Source organism: Phocoena sinus, chromosome 4 (assembly GCF_008692025.1).
Source record: "Phocoena sinus isolate mPhoSin1 chromosome 4, mPhoSin1.pri, whole genome shotgun sequence".
Taxonomy (NCBI): Eukaryota; Metazoa; Chordata; class Mammalia; order Artiodactyla; family Phocoenidae; genus Phocoena; species Phocoena sinus.
In genome coordinates, this window is record NC_045766.1 from 102,197,303 (window position 1) to 102,210,686 (window position 13,384).

At 35.8% G+C, this 13,384-nt stretch overlaps 1 pseudogene; it reads left to right on the forward strand.

The window, feature by feature from the left end:
- LOC116752679 overlaps positions 1 to 13,172 on the forward strand; it is a 35,772-nt pseudogene extending 22,600 nt beyond the window's left edge.
- Positions 13,173 to 13,384: the final 212 nt, after the last annotated feature.

Genomic DNA, 13,384 nt, shown 5'->3' on the forward strand with positions numbered 1-13,384 from the left:
ACCATCTACAAAAAGTTGTTACAATTTGTCCAGCATTCACCCTTTATGTATTTGAAGACAGTTCCTAAGATGATCTTCATGGGAATATTGAGTCTAAAACTCACACTTGCCATGGCAACTATTGTTTCTATATATAAAAAAAAAAAAAATCATGCAAGATAACCAACTCACTGATGAGGACTTTCATGAACATAACAGAAGTACTTTACTTCTAAAGTTATGGATATTTAGAAATCTATTTATAAAGAAAAGAGACTGGGTAACAAATTTGCAAATCAAGACATGCTCTAAAGTTAAAATTATCATTTCTAACCTAAATAGCAGAAAAAAATCAGACTATTAGTTAAAACAGGTACATACATTATTCAAATTTTATAGCTAACTTTTTAAGCTTAAAAGAAAAACATGTCTAATTGATATTTATTTATTCTTGTCACTATATAACCAGAAGAGTACAAACTGGTTTTGTATGGCATCATTCACAGAAATAGTGTTCTAACATCCCTTACAAAATTAAAATAATGTATAATATTAATTTTGTGTGTTTTCAGTTTCTAGGACATGTCTGACATATATTACTGAATATATTCAGTCTCAATTTGCTATTTTTTTTGTAAATCCTGATGAAGGGTGTTAGCATTGCACTTGACAAAATCCATCAAATGACTGATTTTCTTAAACCAATATGAAATTAGCCTAGTAAAATGGAGTTAGTTAAATATATTAATTAAATGTCTATGTTTGCTTATCAGCCCTGATCCTTATGCACTGTTTAACTGCATAACTCTACAGAACTGATAGTCTCAATTTATCTTTATTGACAAAATTACCTTTATGAGATCAGAAATGCAAGGAAAGTAGTCAAGTTGTAAGTAGGGAATAGGGAGACAAAAGAAGACAGTGCCAGCAAAAATCAATTTTCATATGTAAGGATATTGTGGAAATGAAAGTGAATTTTTTCATTGTTAGAAAAATGAGTTTACAAATAAAGAAAGAAAGAAGGCTAGGATGAAATCTGTGGTGGTGGATTGGAATCAGAGATATACGTATCAGTTTTAACATAGATAAGTAGATATAGAAACAAATACAGAAATGTCTATATGAAGACCATAGTTTAAATATGTATATTTCACAGCTCTGGCCACTGAGAGACCCTAGTAGCAATACTGTTCCAGTAGTAATGAGAACACCTAGTTCCCAGATCTTAGTTTCTAAATACTGTCCTCCATTAAAAGGAACCAGGGTTCCTGGAGGAATGGTGGACTCCAGGGCTGAGGCAGGGAAAATACCAGATAATCCTGGATTATACTGTGGTGGCATAAAGAAAGAAAATGCTGGAAGACAATGGGAGCAAACTGAAAAACAGCTTAGAGAATTTCAATGGCCAAATCTAGGTCAACCTGAACAATGAAATAAATGATATATTGGATTATAATCCATAGTCCATAGTGATATAAATAAATAAATAAGTGAATACATAAATGAGTGAGAAGGGACAGCTTTTGTTACAGTCAAATTCTAATTAATAAATGTGGAAGTAATTATGAAAATAGAAAATCACCATTAGGCAAACACTACAGTAATAATTACATCAGGCAAGAGTCACAGATGGATGCTAAAATTAGTAGATAAAAATATGATAAGAAACAAGATATTTGCATAGTTTCAAAATATCTCCTTGGGCTTCCCTGGTGGCACAGTGGTTGAGAGTCCGCCTGCCAATGCAAGGGACACGGGTTCATGTCCCAGTCCGGGAAGATCCCACATGCCGCGGAGCGGCTGGGCCTGTGAGCCATGGCCGCAGAGCCTGCGCATCCGGAGCCTGTGCTCCACAATGGGAGAGGCCACAACAGTGAGAGGCCTGTGTGCCACAAAAAAAAAATTTTTTTAATCTCCTCACAAGGTACTTATTAATTACAAATGAAAATATAACCTTATAGTGGAGAAACCTGCAGACATCACCTTAACCAAGTGATAAAAGTTAAAACTGCATAATAAGACATCATGAGTTAAGACATGTCTTAGTCCTGTACCTCCTGATATGATACACTGAGACGGTTACAACATTACTTCTGTGGTATTCTTGCTAAAAAATGAATAAATTAAACTTAATCGCTAGGAAATATCAGCTAAACCCAAACTGAGTGACATTCTACAAAATAGTTGGTCCATGCTCTCCAAAATGTCAAGGTCATGAAAGACAAACTAAGAGGCATTATAATAAAATTGAGAAGGCTAACAAAATATAACAACTAAAGGCAAAGTGGGATTCTGCATAGAACCTTGAACTAGAAAAGCAGCATTAGTGGTACAACTGGCAAAATTCAAAGTTTCTAGATTAATTAATAACATCACCGCATAAATGTTCACTACTTGATGTCATTAATTTTATTGTGATTATACAAGGTGTTAACATTACGAGAAGTTGGGTTAATGGCATATAAGAGCTCTCTGCACTATTTTTGCAACTTTCAGTAAGTGTAAGATGATTTCAAATTAAAAGCTAATTTATAATAAATCCATCTTCATCCCTATCTCATGAGCTTCAGTTGACAATACTTTAGTATTATACATTTTGCTGTGGATAAACCATTCTAATCTTAGTGGCATAAAGCAACAATATTTATTATTATGCATCATGGTTCTGGGGATTTAATTTGAAATTACCTTTTACTTACAAAAAGTTGCAAAAATAGCGAAGACAGCTTTTATATACCATTCACTGAACATCTCCTAATGCTGATATCTTATGTAACCATGGTACAATTAATGACCTCAAAAAATAAATATTGATACGATAATACTATTATTATGTCTCAGGCTTCTGGGGATGATTGGACTAGACTAGGTGGTTCTCACACTCAGTCTTTCATGTGGCTAAGGTCAAACAGTTATAGGAGCTAAAGGCATCTGAAGGCTTCAATCACCATTCCTCCTACATTTTAGAAAACACTAATCTACCTGAACTTTCTTCAACATGAGCATTCTTGATTATGTCTGTTCTTTGCTATAATCATTGTTCTCTCTCTAACAGTTACACTCTTTTCATGGGTTTTTAAAACATTCTTCACATGAAATATTTGCTTTTTCCTTATTACTAATAATTAAATCAGAAAACTATACCAAAACATTAAATAAAATTGAATTTAATTCATGATTTTTAAAAGTTATTCATGATTTTTAAAAAACCTTAGCATACTTAATAAAAAGGCATTTATCTAACAACAACAACAACAAAACCCTGTAACAAACATAATAATTACAAAACTTTTGATACATTAAAGCCAGGTACAATGCAACTTGTTAACTGTCTAAAAATCTTAATCAGTGTAATAAAATTAAATAAAGAAAATAATAACTAAAAGAGAGAGACCATTTTTTTTTCTTGGATACAACATAACTGTCAGCATACAAAAAGGAAATAGCATAAACAGGTATACCCTTAGAAATAATAAGTTCAATCAATTTTCTGGATGTCGGCATAACATATAGAATCAACAGCATTTCATAATTCAGTAATAACAAAATAGATTTTTAAAAATGTTAAACAATCTCATGAAAAACTATAAAGTCTCTAGGACTAAATGTAACAAAAATAGAAAGGATAACCATAAAAATATTATAATATATTGCTATAGGCTTTTTAAAAGACCTAAATAAATGGAAAGATACACGATATTGATAGATAAAGACACTCACTCTTATAATTATGTCACTTATTCTCTAACTGAGCTTTAAATTAAATGCAATATCATTAAAAATCAGCCAATACCTTGAAAGATGCAATCTGCCAAAGCACAGAAGTAGAAGTAGACAATCAGAATAGGCCTATTACTATTAAAGAAATTTGAGTTGATAAATAATAACCTTTAAATCAGAACGCATCCAGACTAAATGGGTTCACTGGTGAATTCTATGAAATATTTAAGGAAGGAATTGGTGTAATTTGTCTACAATCTTTTTCAGAAGATAAAAGCAGAGGCAATATTTCTCAACTCATTCTATGAGGCAAGCATTATCCTAATAGCAAAACTAGACAAAGACGTTACAGGAAAAGAGACTATAAATCAATATCTCTCATGAACACAGGTGTAAAGTCCTCAACAAAATATTAACAAATCAAGTGCAACAATGCATAAAAAGAATTATACATTATACCCAAGCGGGATTTATCTGAGGTATGCACGGTTGGTTCAACATTTGAAAGTCTATTCATGTATATCATCACATCAACAGGCTAAAGAAGAGAAATCACACAATTATATCAACAGATGCAGAAAAAGCATTTAACAACTTCTAACACCCATTCATGATTTTTTTAAAAATTCTCAGCAAACTAGGAATAGTGGGGAACTTCCTTGACTTGACAAAAAACATCTACAAAAAAACCTGCAACTAACATCACACTTAACGATGAGAAACTCAAACTTTTCCAGCTAAGATCAGGAACAAGGCAAGAATGTCCCTTCTCACCACTGCCTTTACCATCACACTGGAAATCCTAGCTAATGTGATAAGGCAGTAAAAGAAAATAAAAGGTATACATATTGAGAATGAAGAAATAAAACTGTCCTTACTCACAGATGACATGATGGTCTACGTAGAAAACCTGAAAGAACTGAACAAAAAATTTCCAGAACTAATAAGTGTTTATAGCAAGTTTTCAGGATACAAGGTTAATGTGCAAAAGTCAATCCCTTTCCTATATACTAGCAATGAACAAGTGGAGTTTGAAATCAAAAACACATTATCATTTACATTAGCACCCTCCCCCACAAAAAAGAAATACTTAGGTATGAATCTTATAAAAAATGTGTACAAAATCTTTGAGGAAAACTACAAAACTCCGATGAAAGCTATCAATGGAGAGCTAAATAAATGGAGAGATATCCCATGTTTATTGACAGGAAGACTCAATATTTTCAAGATGTCAGTTCTTCCTAGCTTGATCTATAGATTTAACACACTCCAAATCAAAATCTCAACAAGCTATTTTATGAATATCAACAAAACAATTCTAAAGTTTATATGGAGTAGCAAAAGACCCAGAATAGCCAACTCATTATTGAAAAAAGAGGAACAAAGTTGGAGGATTTACACTACTGGACATCAAGACTTACTATAAAGCTACAGTAATCAATACACTGTGGTATAGCTGAAAGCATAAACAAATAGATCAGTGGAAGAGAATAGAGAGCCCAGAAATAGACGAAAATAAATACAGTCAACTGATCTTTGATAAAGAAGCAGAGGAAGTACAACAGAACAAAGACAGTCTTTTCAACATACAGTGTTGAAACAACTGGACATTTACATGCCAAAAAAAAAAAAAAGAAACTAGGGACAGACCTTACATCCTTCACAAATATTAGCTCAACTAGATATTATACACTTTAATCATGAAAAATGTTATATATTAGGGAGGTCTTCTACATAAGTAGGTAGATTTATTTTTAATTCCTATGTTTGATATTCTTTGACCGTAACCTATATAACAGACACATTTTTGCAATGAGAAAATAGAGAACATGGCAGAGAGCAAGTTACTAAGTACTTAATGAGATTATGGGCAGTTAATTTTCCCAACAACCCATTTCTTGAGGTTTGTATTACAATCCCAAAACATGCTGGGTGCATCACAAAATTTATAAGAAGTCCTTATATTCAAAACAATGGAGCACTGATAGCATGCTGTCTTATATTGTTGGTTATTTTACAGCTTCCATCGAAAGAGGATAAAAAAAACACTGATGTTTTAAGTACTTGAGTTCTTCCCATTCACAACAACTCTGAGTGATGAACTAAGGAGTTATACTCAGGATCCCCATAACCTCTGCCTAAGGCTGCCTTTTGGCTTAGTTACATTCCTTGAGGATAAAGACTATGGTTGTTGCATTTGCTTTCTTTTCTTACACTTAGTGGAGTGCCTTATCTATAGTAGGAGCTCAATAAATATTATAGCAACAACGTATCCACATTTTACAGACGTGAAAGCCAAGGTTTAGAGAGGTGGAGGAGCAGCAGGTACCAGAATGCCTGAGTGGTTAAGGTGTTGGACTTAAGATCCAATGAATTACATCCTCTTGGGTTCGAACCCCACTTCTGGTACAAGTCAACCCGCTTTTCCAAATAGAGAGGTGGAGAAGCTTGTGCAAGGTAGAAAGGCAAATCCCAAGCTTGGTGACTTCAGCAGTTCCCTTGCCATCTCCCTTATTAAGATATGGAGGGCCCCTAAGACCCCATTCTCCTGTTAGGCAGCTTCCTATGAATACTATAGATTTTTCATACTCCTCAAATGACGGTGGGTCAAAGAGAGTGAGACCTAATTATTAGGATAATGTGGTAAAATACCATTTACTGATAGTGATAGCATCTTGCTCAAAGAAACTAGTGATGAAATTTCTACTATCTTACTTCTCAAAGCTGCTAAAAAGCGTAATTCTCTGTTTCTTCATGATTAAAATCCCTTGAGATCCATTTTTGTAATCTAAGAACAAAAATAAACATTGTTCCCTACCATGTGCACTTTGAAGAATTTGCTCTTCAGGAGGATTATATAACAGACACCTTTCAGATGGTTCTGTGTCAATTAAGAAAAAGCAACTTAATTGTGATTATGGATGTTTAAACCAGGTGTGATTTCCTGGCTGTGTTTAGCCACATCTCCTGCAGACCCTTTCCATATAGCACCACTGAGTTCAGTCTGGTCTAGGTAGATTGGCATACATTTCAGCTTACTGTGGCACAGCAAGCTTCCAATAGAATCTTGTCAGTGCAGTTTCACACAATGGGTGGGCCTGTGTGCTCTGCATATTAGGAAAGGCTCTTGTTTGCCAGTGCAACAGGTTTTTTATTCTGAATTCATTTAAAGCATCAAATGAGGTTACAATGGTAAATATCACAGGAAAAAGTTAACAGTGACAGTCACGGTTCCTCAGAATATCTTGGCTTTGTCCACCAAACCATTTAAGGAGGAAACTTGCTATACTGTGCTCTATTTCTGCTGCTTGCTCTCATGATAGCAATTTAGATTAGTAAGGATCTGATTATTAATGTGAAAATTTTTAGTGTTTTTTACTGCTTATAAATTAAGTATATAGGGGAGGTGGCATTAACTCTCATTTCTTACTTTATATATTTTATAGTTTGAATTTCCAAACAGCATGTGCTACCTTAGTAATTTTATACATTCATGAAAGAATTTTTTAAATGAACATCATTTCAATTAAGTAAACACAAGCCTTACCTGCTTACTGTTTTTAAAATTCAGACAATACCAACAGATACAAAATAGAAACAAATTCCACTATCTAGAGATGTCAGTTGAGAACATTAATATGTACATATTTATTTAAATTGTGAAAATACTTTTAACTTGGCTAATATTGTTTTGTTGTATATTTCTTTTAATAATACATAATGATCATCTTTCCATATAACTTTATGAATGCCGCAACATTATTTTTAATGGCCACAAAATATTTAATTATGGACATGCATTAAATATTTTAAACTAATTCCCTAATAATATACAGTTAGTTTGCTTCCAATTCCTCAATATTATAAACAATGCTACATGAACATTTATTTACTTCTCTGATTAATTCCTTAGGATAAGGAGTTTGAAGAAGATGTAGATTTTAAGTCTCTTACTACATATTGCCAGAGCATAATTCCAAATGTTGAACCAGTATGTTTTCCTACCCACAATATAGTCAAGTTGCCATTCATTTAAAATGGTTCTCTGGTTTCCCCATAAAAACAAAAGAAAAATTTTTTTTAATTTTAATTAAGAAAAATAGAAGCTAGAAAACGCAAGAGTACTGACACCAGCAGCAACCTTGTTCAAATTCTTTTCCTTGGGAGGAAAGAAGGGACTAACTACCATTTGCTGAGTACCTGTAATGGATCAGTCACTATGCGAAGTGCTTAGCCAAAGGCTTTTCATTCAATCTGCAATAACAATCTTAGGAAATAGGGGTAGTATATCATCTCCACATCACAGAAAAAGCCATGTTTCATAAAAGTTGAGTATCTTGACCAAGGTTACTTAGATAATAAGTTTTCACCTTGAAATGTGCAGGCCAATTTGTTTGACATCATTTTTTTTTTCACTCAGGTTTGAGGTTCTCCGCCAGATTTCCACATGTTAGTGACACATGACCTTGTTAGGTTCCCTATAATGCAAGGTACTCCTAGTCTCAGGTCTGGAAGAAATACCTGTTTCAAAATTTACATCTTTCACAGGGAAACACATGAAGCAATCAGGAAAGAAATGAGGATATAGTTTTGTAACATTTTCACATAACTTTCAACTCAGAGGCCATTCATACTCTGTAAAACTTCTCAAAGTTTCAGACATAAAACTTTTCAAATAGGCTTAGGGAAAAGATATTTTCAGGTACACATTCTGCCTTAAATTTAAAAAAAAAAAAAGAAAAACAACTTTAACTTACTAATGAGTATGTACCTTGAGAAATAAATGGCAGAGAAAAATAAAAGGCAAAATGAGAGCTTAGAAAGCAACGCTGTACATCGGGGAATATGCACGTAAGAACAATAATGACAATTTCTAACACATAACTCGCATCCCACACGCCCATATGAAAGACAAAATCTTAACAAATAGACTTAGCTGTCAGTTACAATATCTGTTCTCACACGTAGTGCTAATGAAACTGGAGCAGCAGGAGGAGAATGCACATATTTTTTGTTCGAAATAAATGGATGGTTTCATTTGTTCCAACTTTCTAGATTCCCTTTGTTGATCACACTTTCAGATTTTTTCATGTTGGAATTTAATCATAAAGTCATCATTTTTATTTTTAATTAATTTATTTTTTTTGCGGTACACAGGCGGGCCCCTCACTGTTGTGGCCTCTCCCGCTGTGCAGCACAGGCTTCGGACGCGCAGGCTCAGAGGCCATGGCTCACAGGCCCAGCCGCTCCGCGGCATGTGGGATCTTCCCAGACCGGGGCACAAACCCGTGTCCCCTGCATTGGCTGGTGGACTCTCAACCACTGCACCACCAGGGAAGCCCAGTTATCATTTTTAAAAGAGAATTATCCCCTTATAATACTCAATGCTGTATCATGCTGAAGTGTACAACTATAGTTGTTTCCTATAAAAATGGTTACTCTTTAACTTGGCATTTGAATGAAGTAGGCAGAGCAACATAAAAATTTTGCAAGTTCTCCCCAGTCTTTTTACCCCCCCGCAATAAGGCAGCTGACAAATTCCAAATCTTAAATCAGCTGATTATGAATCCCCTATCTTCCTTTATTTTAATAATATATTTATTATTTATTTCTTACATTTCCTCCAACATCACAACCCTCTCTTAAAATATATGCAATGCCCTTATTCTTATAGGAAATGCTAATCTTTTTTTATATTTCACAAATTCAATTTACAAAATGGCAAAATTAAAGTCAGAAGAGAAAGAAACTAGAAAAATCCTAGCTGATTTACACTTGGGAGACAGAAAGGTTTTTTTCTCTTTCTGTTTGCACATATAAGACTAAAGAGAAAAATTTAAGAGCAGAAGTGATGCTGACATTCTCATCTCAAATGACAGATATTTGAAAAGCAAATCTTCATTCTTATTTATCTATGCTGTGGGAAATCAGTTTTAACCAGGCTCTGACAAAAGGCATCCTCCAGAATCCTGACACTGATATACACAGGGTGGTTATTTTCAACCTGAGACCAAGTTAAAAGTGTCCCCCTTCCTGTTCCTCCCCACCACACACAGAGGGTACCTTCTGTGCCTTTCTCACAGAAAACCTCTGAAATACCCCATGGCACTCATCCTATATTATTATCACAGCACTCATCTCAACTGAAGCACTTCCTGTATAAAATCAATTGTTTCAACCCCCTAAAAGAAATCTCCCCAAATAAACAAATACTTGAATAACATGGCACTATTTTTACTGAGGAGCAGGAGTTTTAGATTTAACATGTGCAGTATGCTGGTTAAAATGAATGACTTCACTACAGATACAAGACAATGGCATTCATTGTGCACTACTAAAGAAAAAAAGGTATGATTATACTATATCTGATGAATCCCAATTTAAAAAGCCACAGATAAACTCCGTTTAATGTAATTAGTATTGATTAGAAAGCACCCTTTAATTCTCTTAGATGTATTGGGAACATAGCCTCACCCAGCTCTCATGTCTGCAAAAGCAGTGTTTCAAAAAGTGAGAATTCTTCAATTAAAAGAACATATAAGAAGAAGGACACCTGTGCTCTCACTGGCAGACAGTGTTCATTAGAACCCTGAGAACTGAGGTCTCTTACCAACTCAATTTAAGCAACTTTTATTTACGTAACACTTAGAAAACCTATAAAGAAAATTCCATAAAGGAAGAATAGGTGGCCTTCAGGCTATTCCTAAATTACCCCAGCAGTAACACAACTCTTCATCTCTTCTGTGTAGGGAATCCACTTATTTTTCCACAGAGGGGTTCTACTTTCCCTCTCACTTTTATTGACAGCAGCATGGGTCTTCTCTTACTGAGATGCAGGCCTGGGGGCATTTTCAATTACAGCAGACAGAAAGTTTTCAACATTCTTTCCAATTCTTGATCCAAATGCCCTAAACCCTGGATAGGACAACACACAGATTGGAAGCTGGTGCTCATACACAATCTATATGTGCACCTTTGCTGCATTACGAAAATGTAGGATTGGAACGTTGAAAATCATGGAGAGGGTACACTTCAAATCATTTGGTTGCTTTCCAGACCATGGACATACTTACCTGTGAGCTAGACCTAACATCAACCTTCAGAATCACTATGCTGTACACCTGAAACTAATGCAATATTGTAAGTCAACTATACTTCAAAAACATGCATTTTCAATCTTGCATGGGGCACAGGAGCAGAGGACAAGGCTCAGGGACTTGCTAATCCTGCAAGGGAAGGAGATCCAAGGTTTACCCCACTGTGAATAGTTGTCACCTCTTATAAGAACTATTTGAAATATTTAAAGTTTACAGTCAATGTTTTATATACTTTAGAAAAGATCATTTCAAAATATCTATACTGTATAAATATATATATACACATACATATGTGTATGTGTATATATATATATATATATAAATGAGCAAATATAAAGAGCAAATACATAGGGCTTACATAGTACTAGGCACTGCTCTAAGTGCTTCACATATGAAACTCCCTTAATCCTCACAATCTTATAAAGTGGGTAGTACTGTTATCATACTATTGACAGACTGAACTGAGAGGTTAGGTAACTGACCCAAGGTCACACAGCTAGTAAACGAGTGCTAAAGCTTGGTCCACACCGAGGCATTCTGGCTTCAGAGTTCATGCTCTTAACCACCATATTATACAACCTCTTTCAGTTTTCAGAAAACAATTAAATTTTATTTTTCTTTTAAATCCACATACAGAGACATTAACTTGATTTATTCTAAGTTACCCAATCCCTCCCTCCCTCCACCTCCAAGTTACCTGACAAGGTTTATCCTAATGGTACATACATTTAAATTTTTATTTTTTCAGAGCTGATTTTGAATATAGCATAAGGTTCTTTGAAATTCCCCAATAAATGCAAATAAAATTTTGAATCAATATTTGATATACTAGCAAGCTGTGCCAAAGCAATTTTTATCACTACAAAAGGCAAGTTTCAATGGCCCGATGATTCTTTTATTTGTTCCGTTATTTATTTATAACACCTAGAGCATATGATCTTTTGAGTTAATCTTACAGATGAAAAGTCTCATGAAGAGTGGAAAAGCGAACAGACGGCATAATTCCAGGAAAGGCCAGGAATCTTAGTACTTTTCTGCCTGGCAATTTAAAGTAAAATGCACATCAAAACTGAAGCAGGCTATCTGTTGTCTGGGTTAGAGTTTACAGGAAAAAGCATTAAGTATCACCAACAAGCATATCATCTCTGACTCCAGGGATGTTCCCACACCCTCTAATTGGTGCCATTCCGTACTAATCAATACATTACAAGCACCTAATAGGCACTCCTGCAAATTCTAGGGAAACAACTCACAGCAGAAAGCACTGTAGCCCTGAATGTTCGTACTCGAGTGCAAATGTTAATTCATGCAGTACTTGCATTAAACTGGACTAATTATCTACTGAAGGAATCTATTAAAGGCATGCTGTCAATCCTACAGATTGGGTTCAGCAAAGTGAAACTGAATTGCTTGCCTTTTCAGCTAATTACAAAACTCTGCCTGACATGCTTTAAGAATGGTCCAAAAAAAGTACACATGGGCGCAGGGGGAAGGGAGGTGGGCAAGATGACACTCGGCGAGCGATTCTCCCCAAATCCCTCCAGCGACCGCTGAGCCACGGGGGCAGGGGGCGCTGCCTGCCCTGCCGCCCTTCCTCCTCTCCCCTGCCCCCAGAGACGCCGCCATTCCCTTCCTCCTTCTACCTCGGGTAGGAGTGGGTGGGAAGGGAGGGGCGGCCTAGCTCCGGTGGGCGGGCCTGGTTCCTGGGACACCATGTCGGACTCTTGAGGAGGAGAGCCAGGACCAGCAACTGAGAATCGTCGTGCTGGGGGGCGGCACCTCAGGGCAGACCTCCTTAGCTACGTGTTTTGCTCAAGGAACTTTTGGGAAACAGTACAAACTATAGGACTGGATTTCTTTTTGAGAAGAATAACGTTGCCAGGAAACTTGAATGTTACTCTTCAAGTTTGGGACATAGGAGAGCAGACAATGGGAGGCAAGCTGTTGGATAAATGTATATATGGAGCACAGGGAATCCCTCTTGGTATATGATATTACAAATTATCAAAGCTTTGAGAATTTAGAAGATTGGTATTCTGTGGTGAGGAATGTGAGGGAGGAATCAGAAACTCCGCCACTGGCTGCCTTCGTGGGCAATAAAATTGATTTGGAGCATATGCAAACGGTAAAACCTGAAAAACACTTAAGGTTTTGCCAGGAAAATGGTTTTAGTAGCCACTGTCTCAGGAAAGACAGGAGACTCTGTCTTCCTGTGTTTTCAGCAAGTTGCTGCTGAAATCCTGGGAATCAAGTTAAAACAAAGCAGAAACAGAACAGTCACAGAGGGTGGTGAAGGAAAATATTGTAAACTACAACCAGGAACCTATGTCAAGAACTGTTAACCCTCCTAGAAGCTCCATGTGTGCAGTTCAGTGAGCACATCTTTCTTCTGTATTGATGGTTCCGGCTGCCCTTCGCCTCTGTGTGGGCCCGAGGACCTCTAGGAATTTATCAGTGACCATCTCTGTAGTTCAGTTAACACTTTCCTCTCAGTTCGCTTCATCATTGCGTGCTGCCTCAGCCATAGGCAGCTCCTTGAGCTGAAAATAACTCAACTTTGGGACAACACACCTTGAATTCAAAATGGA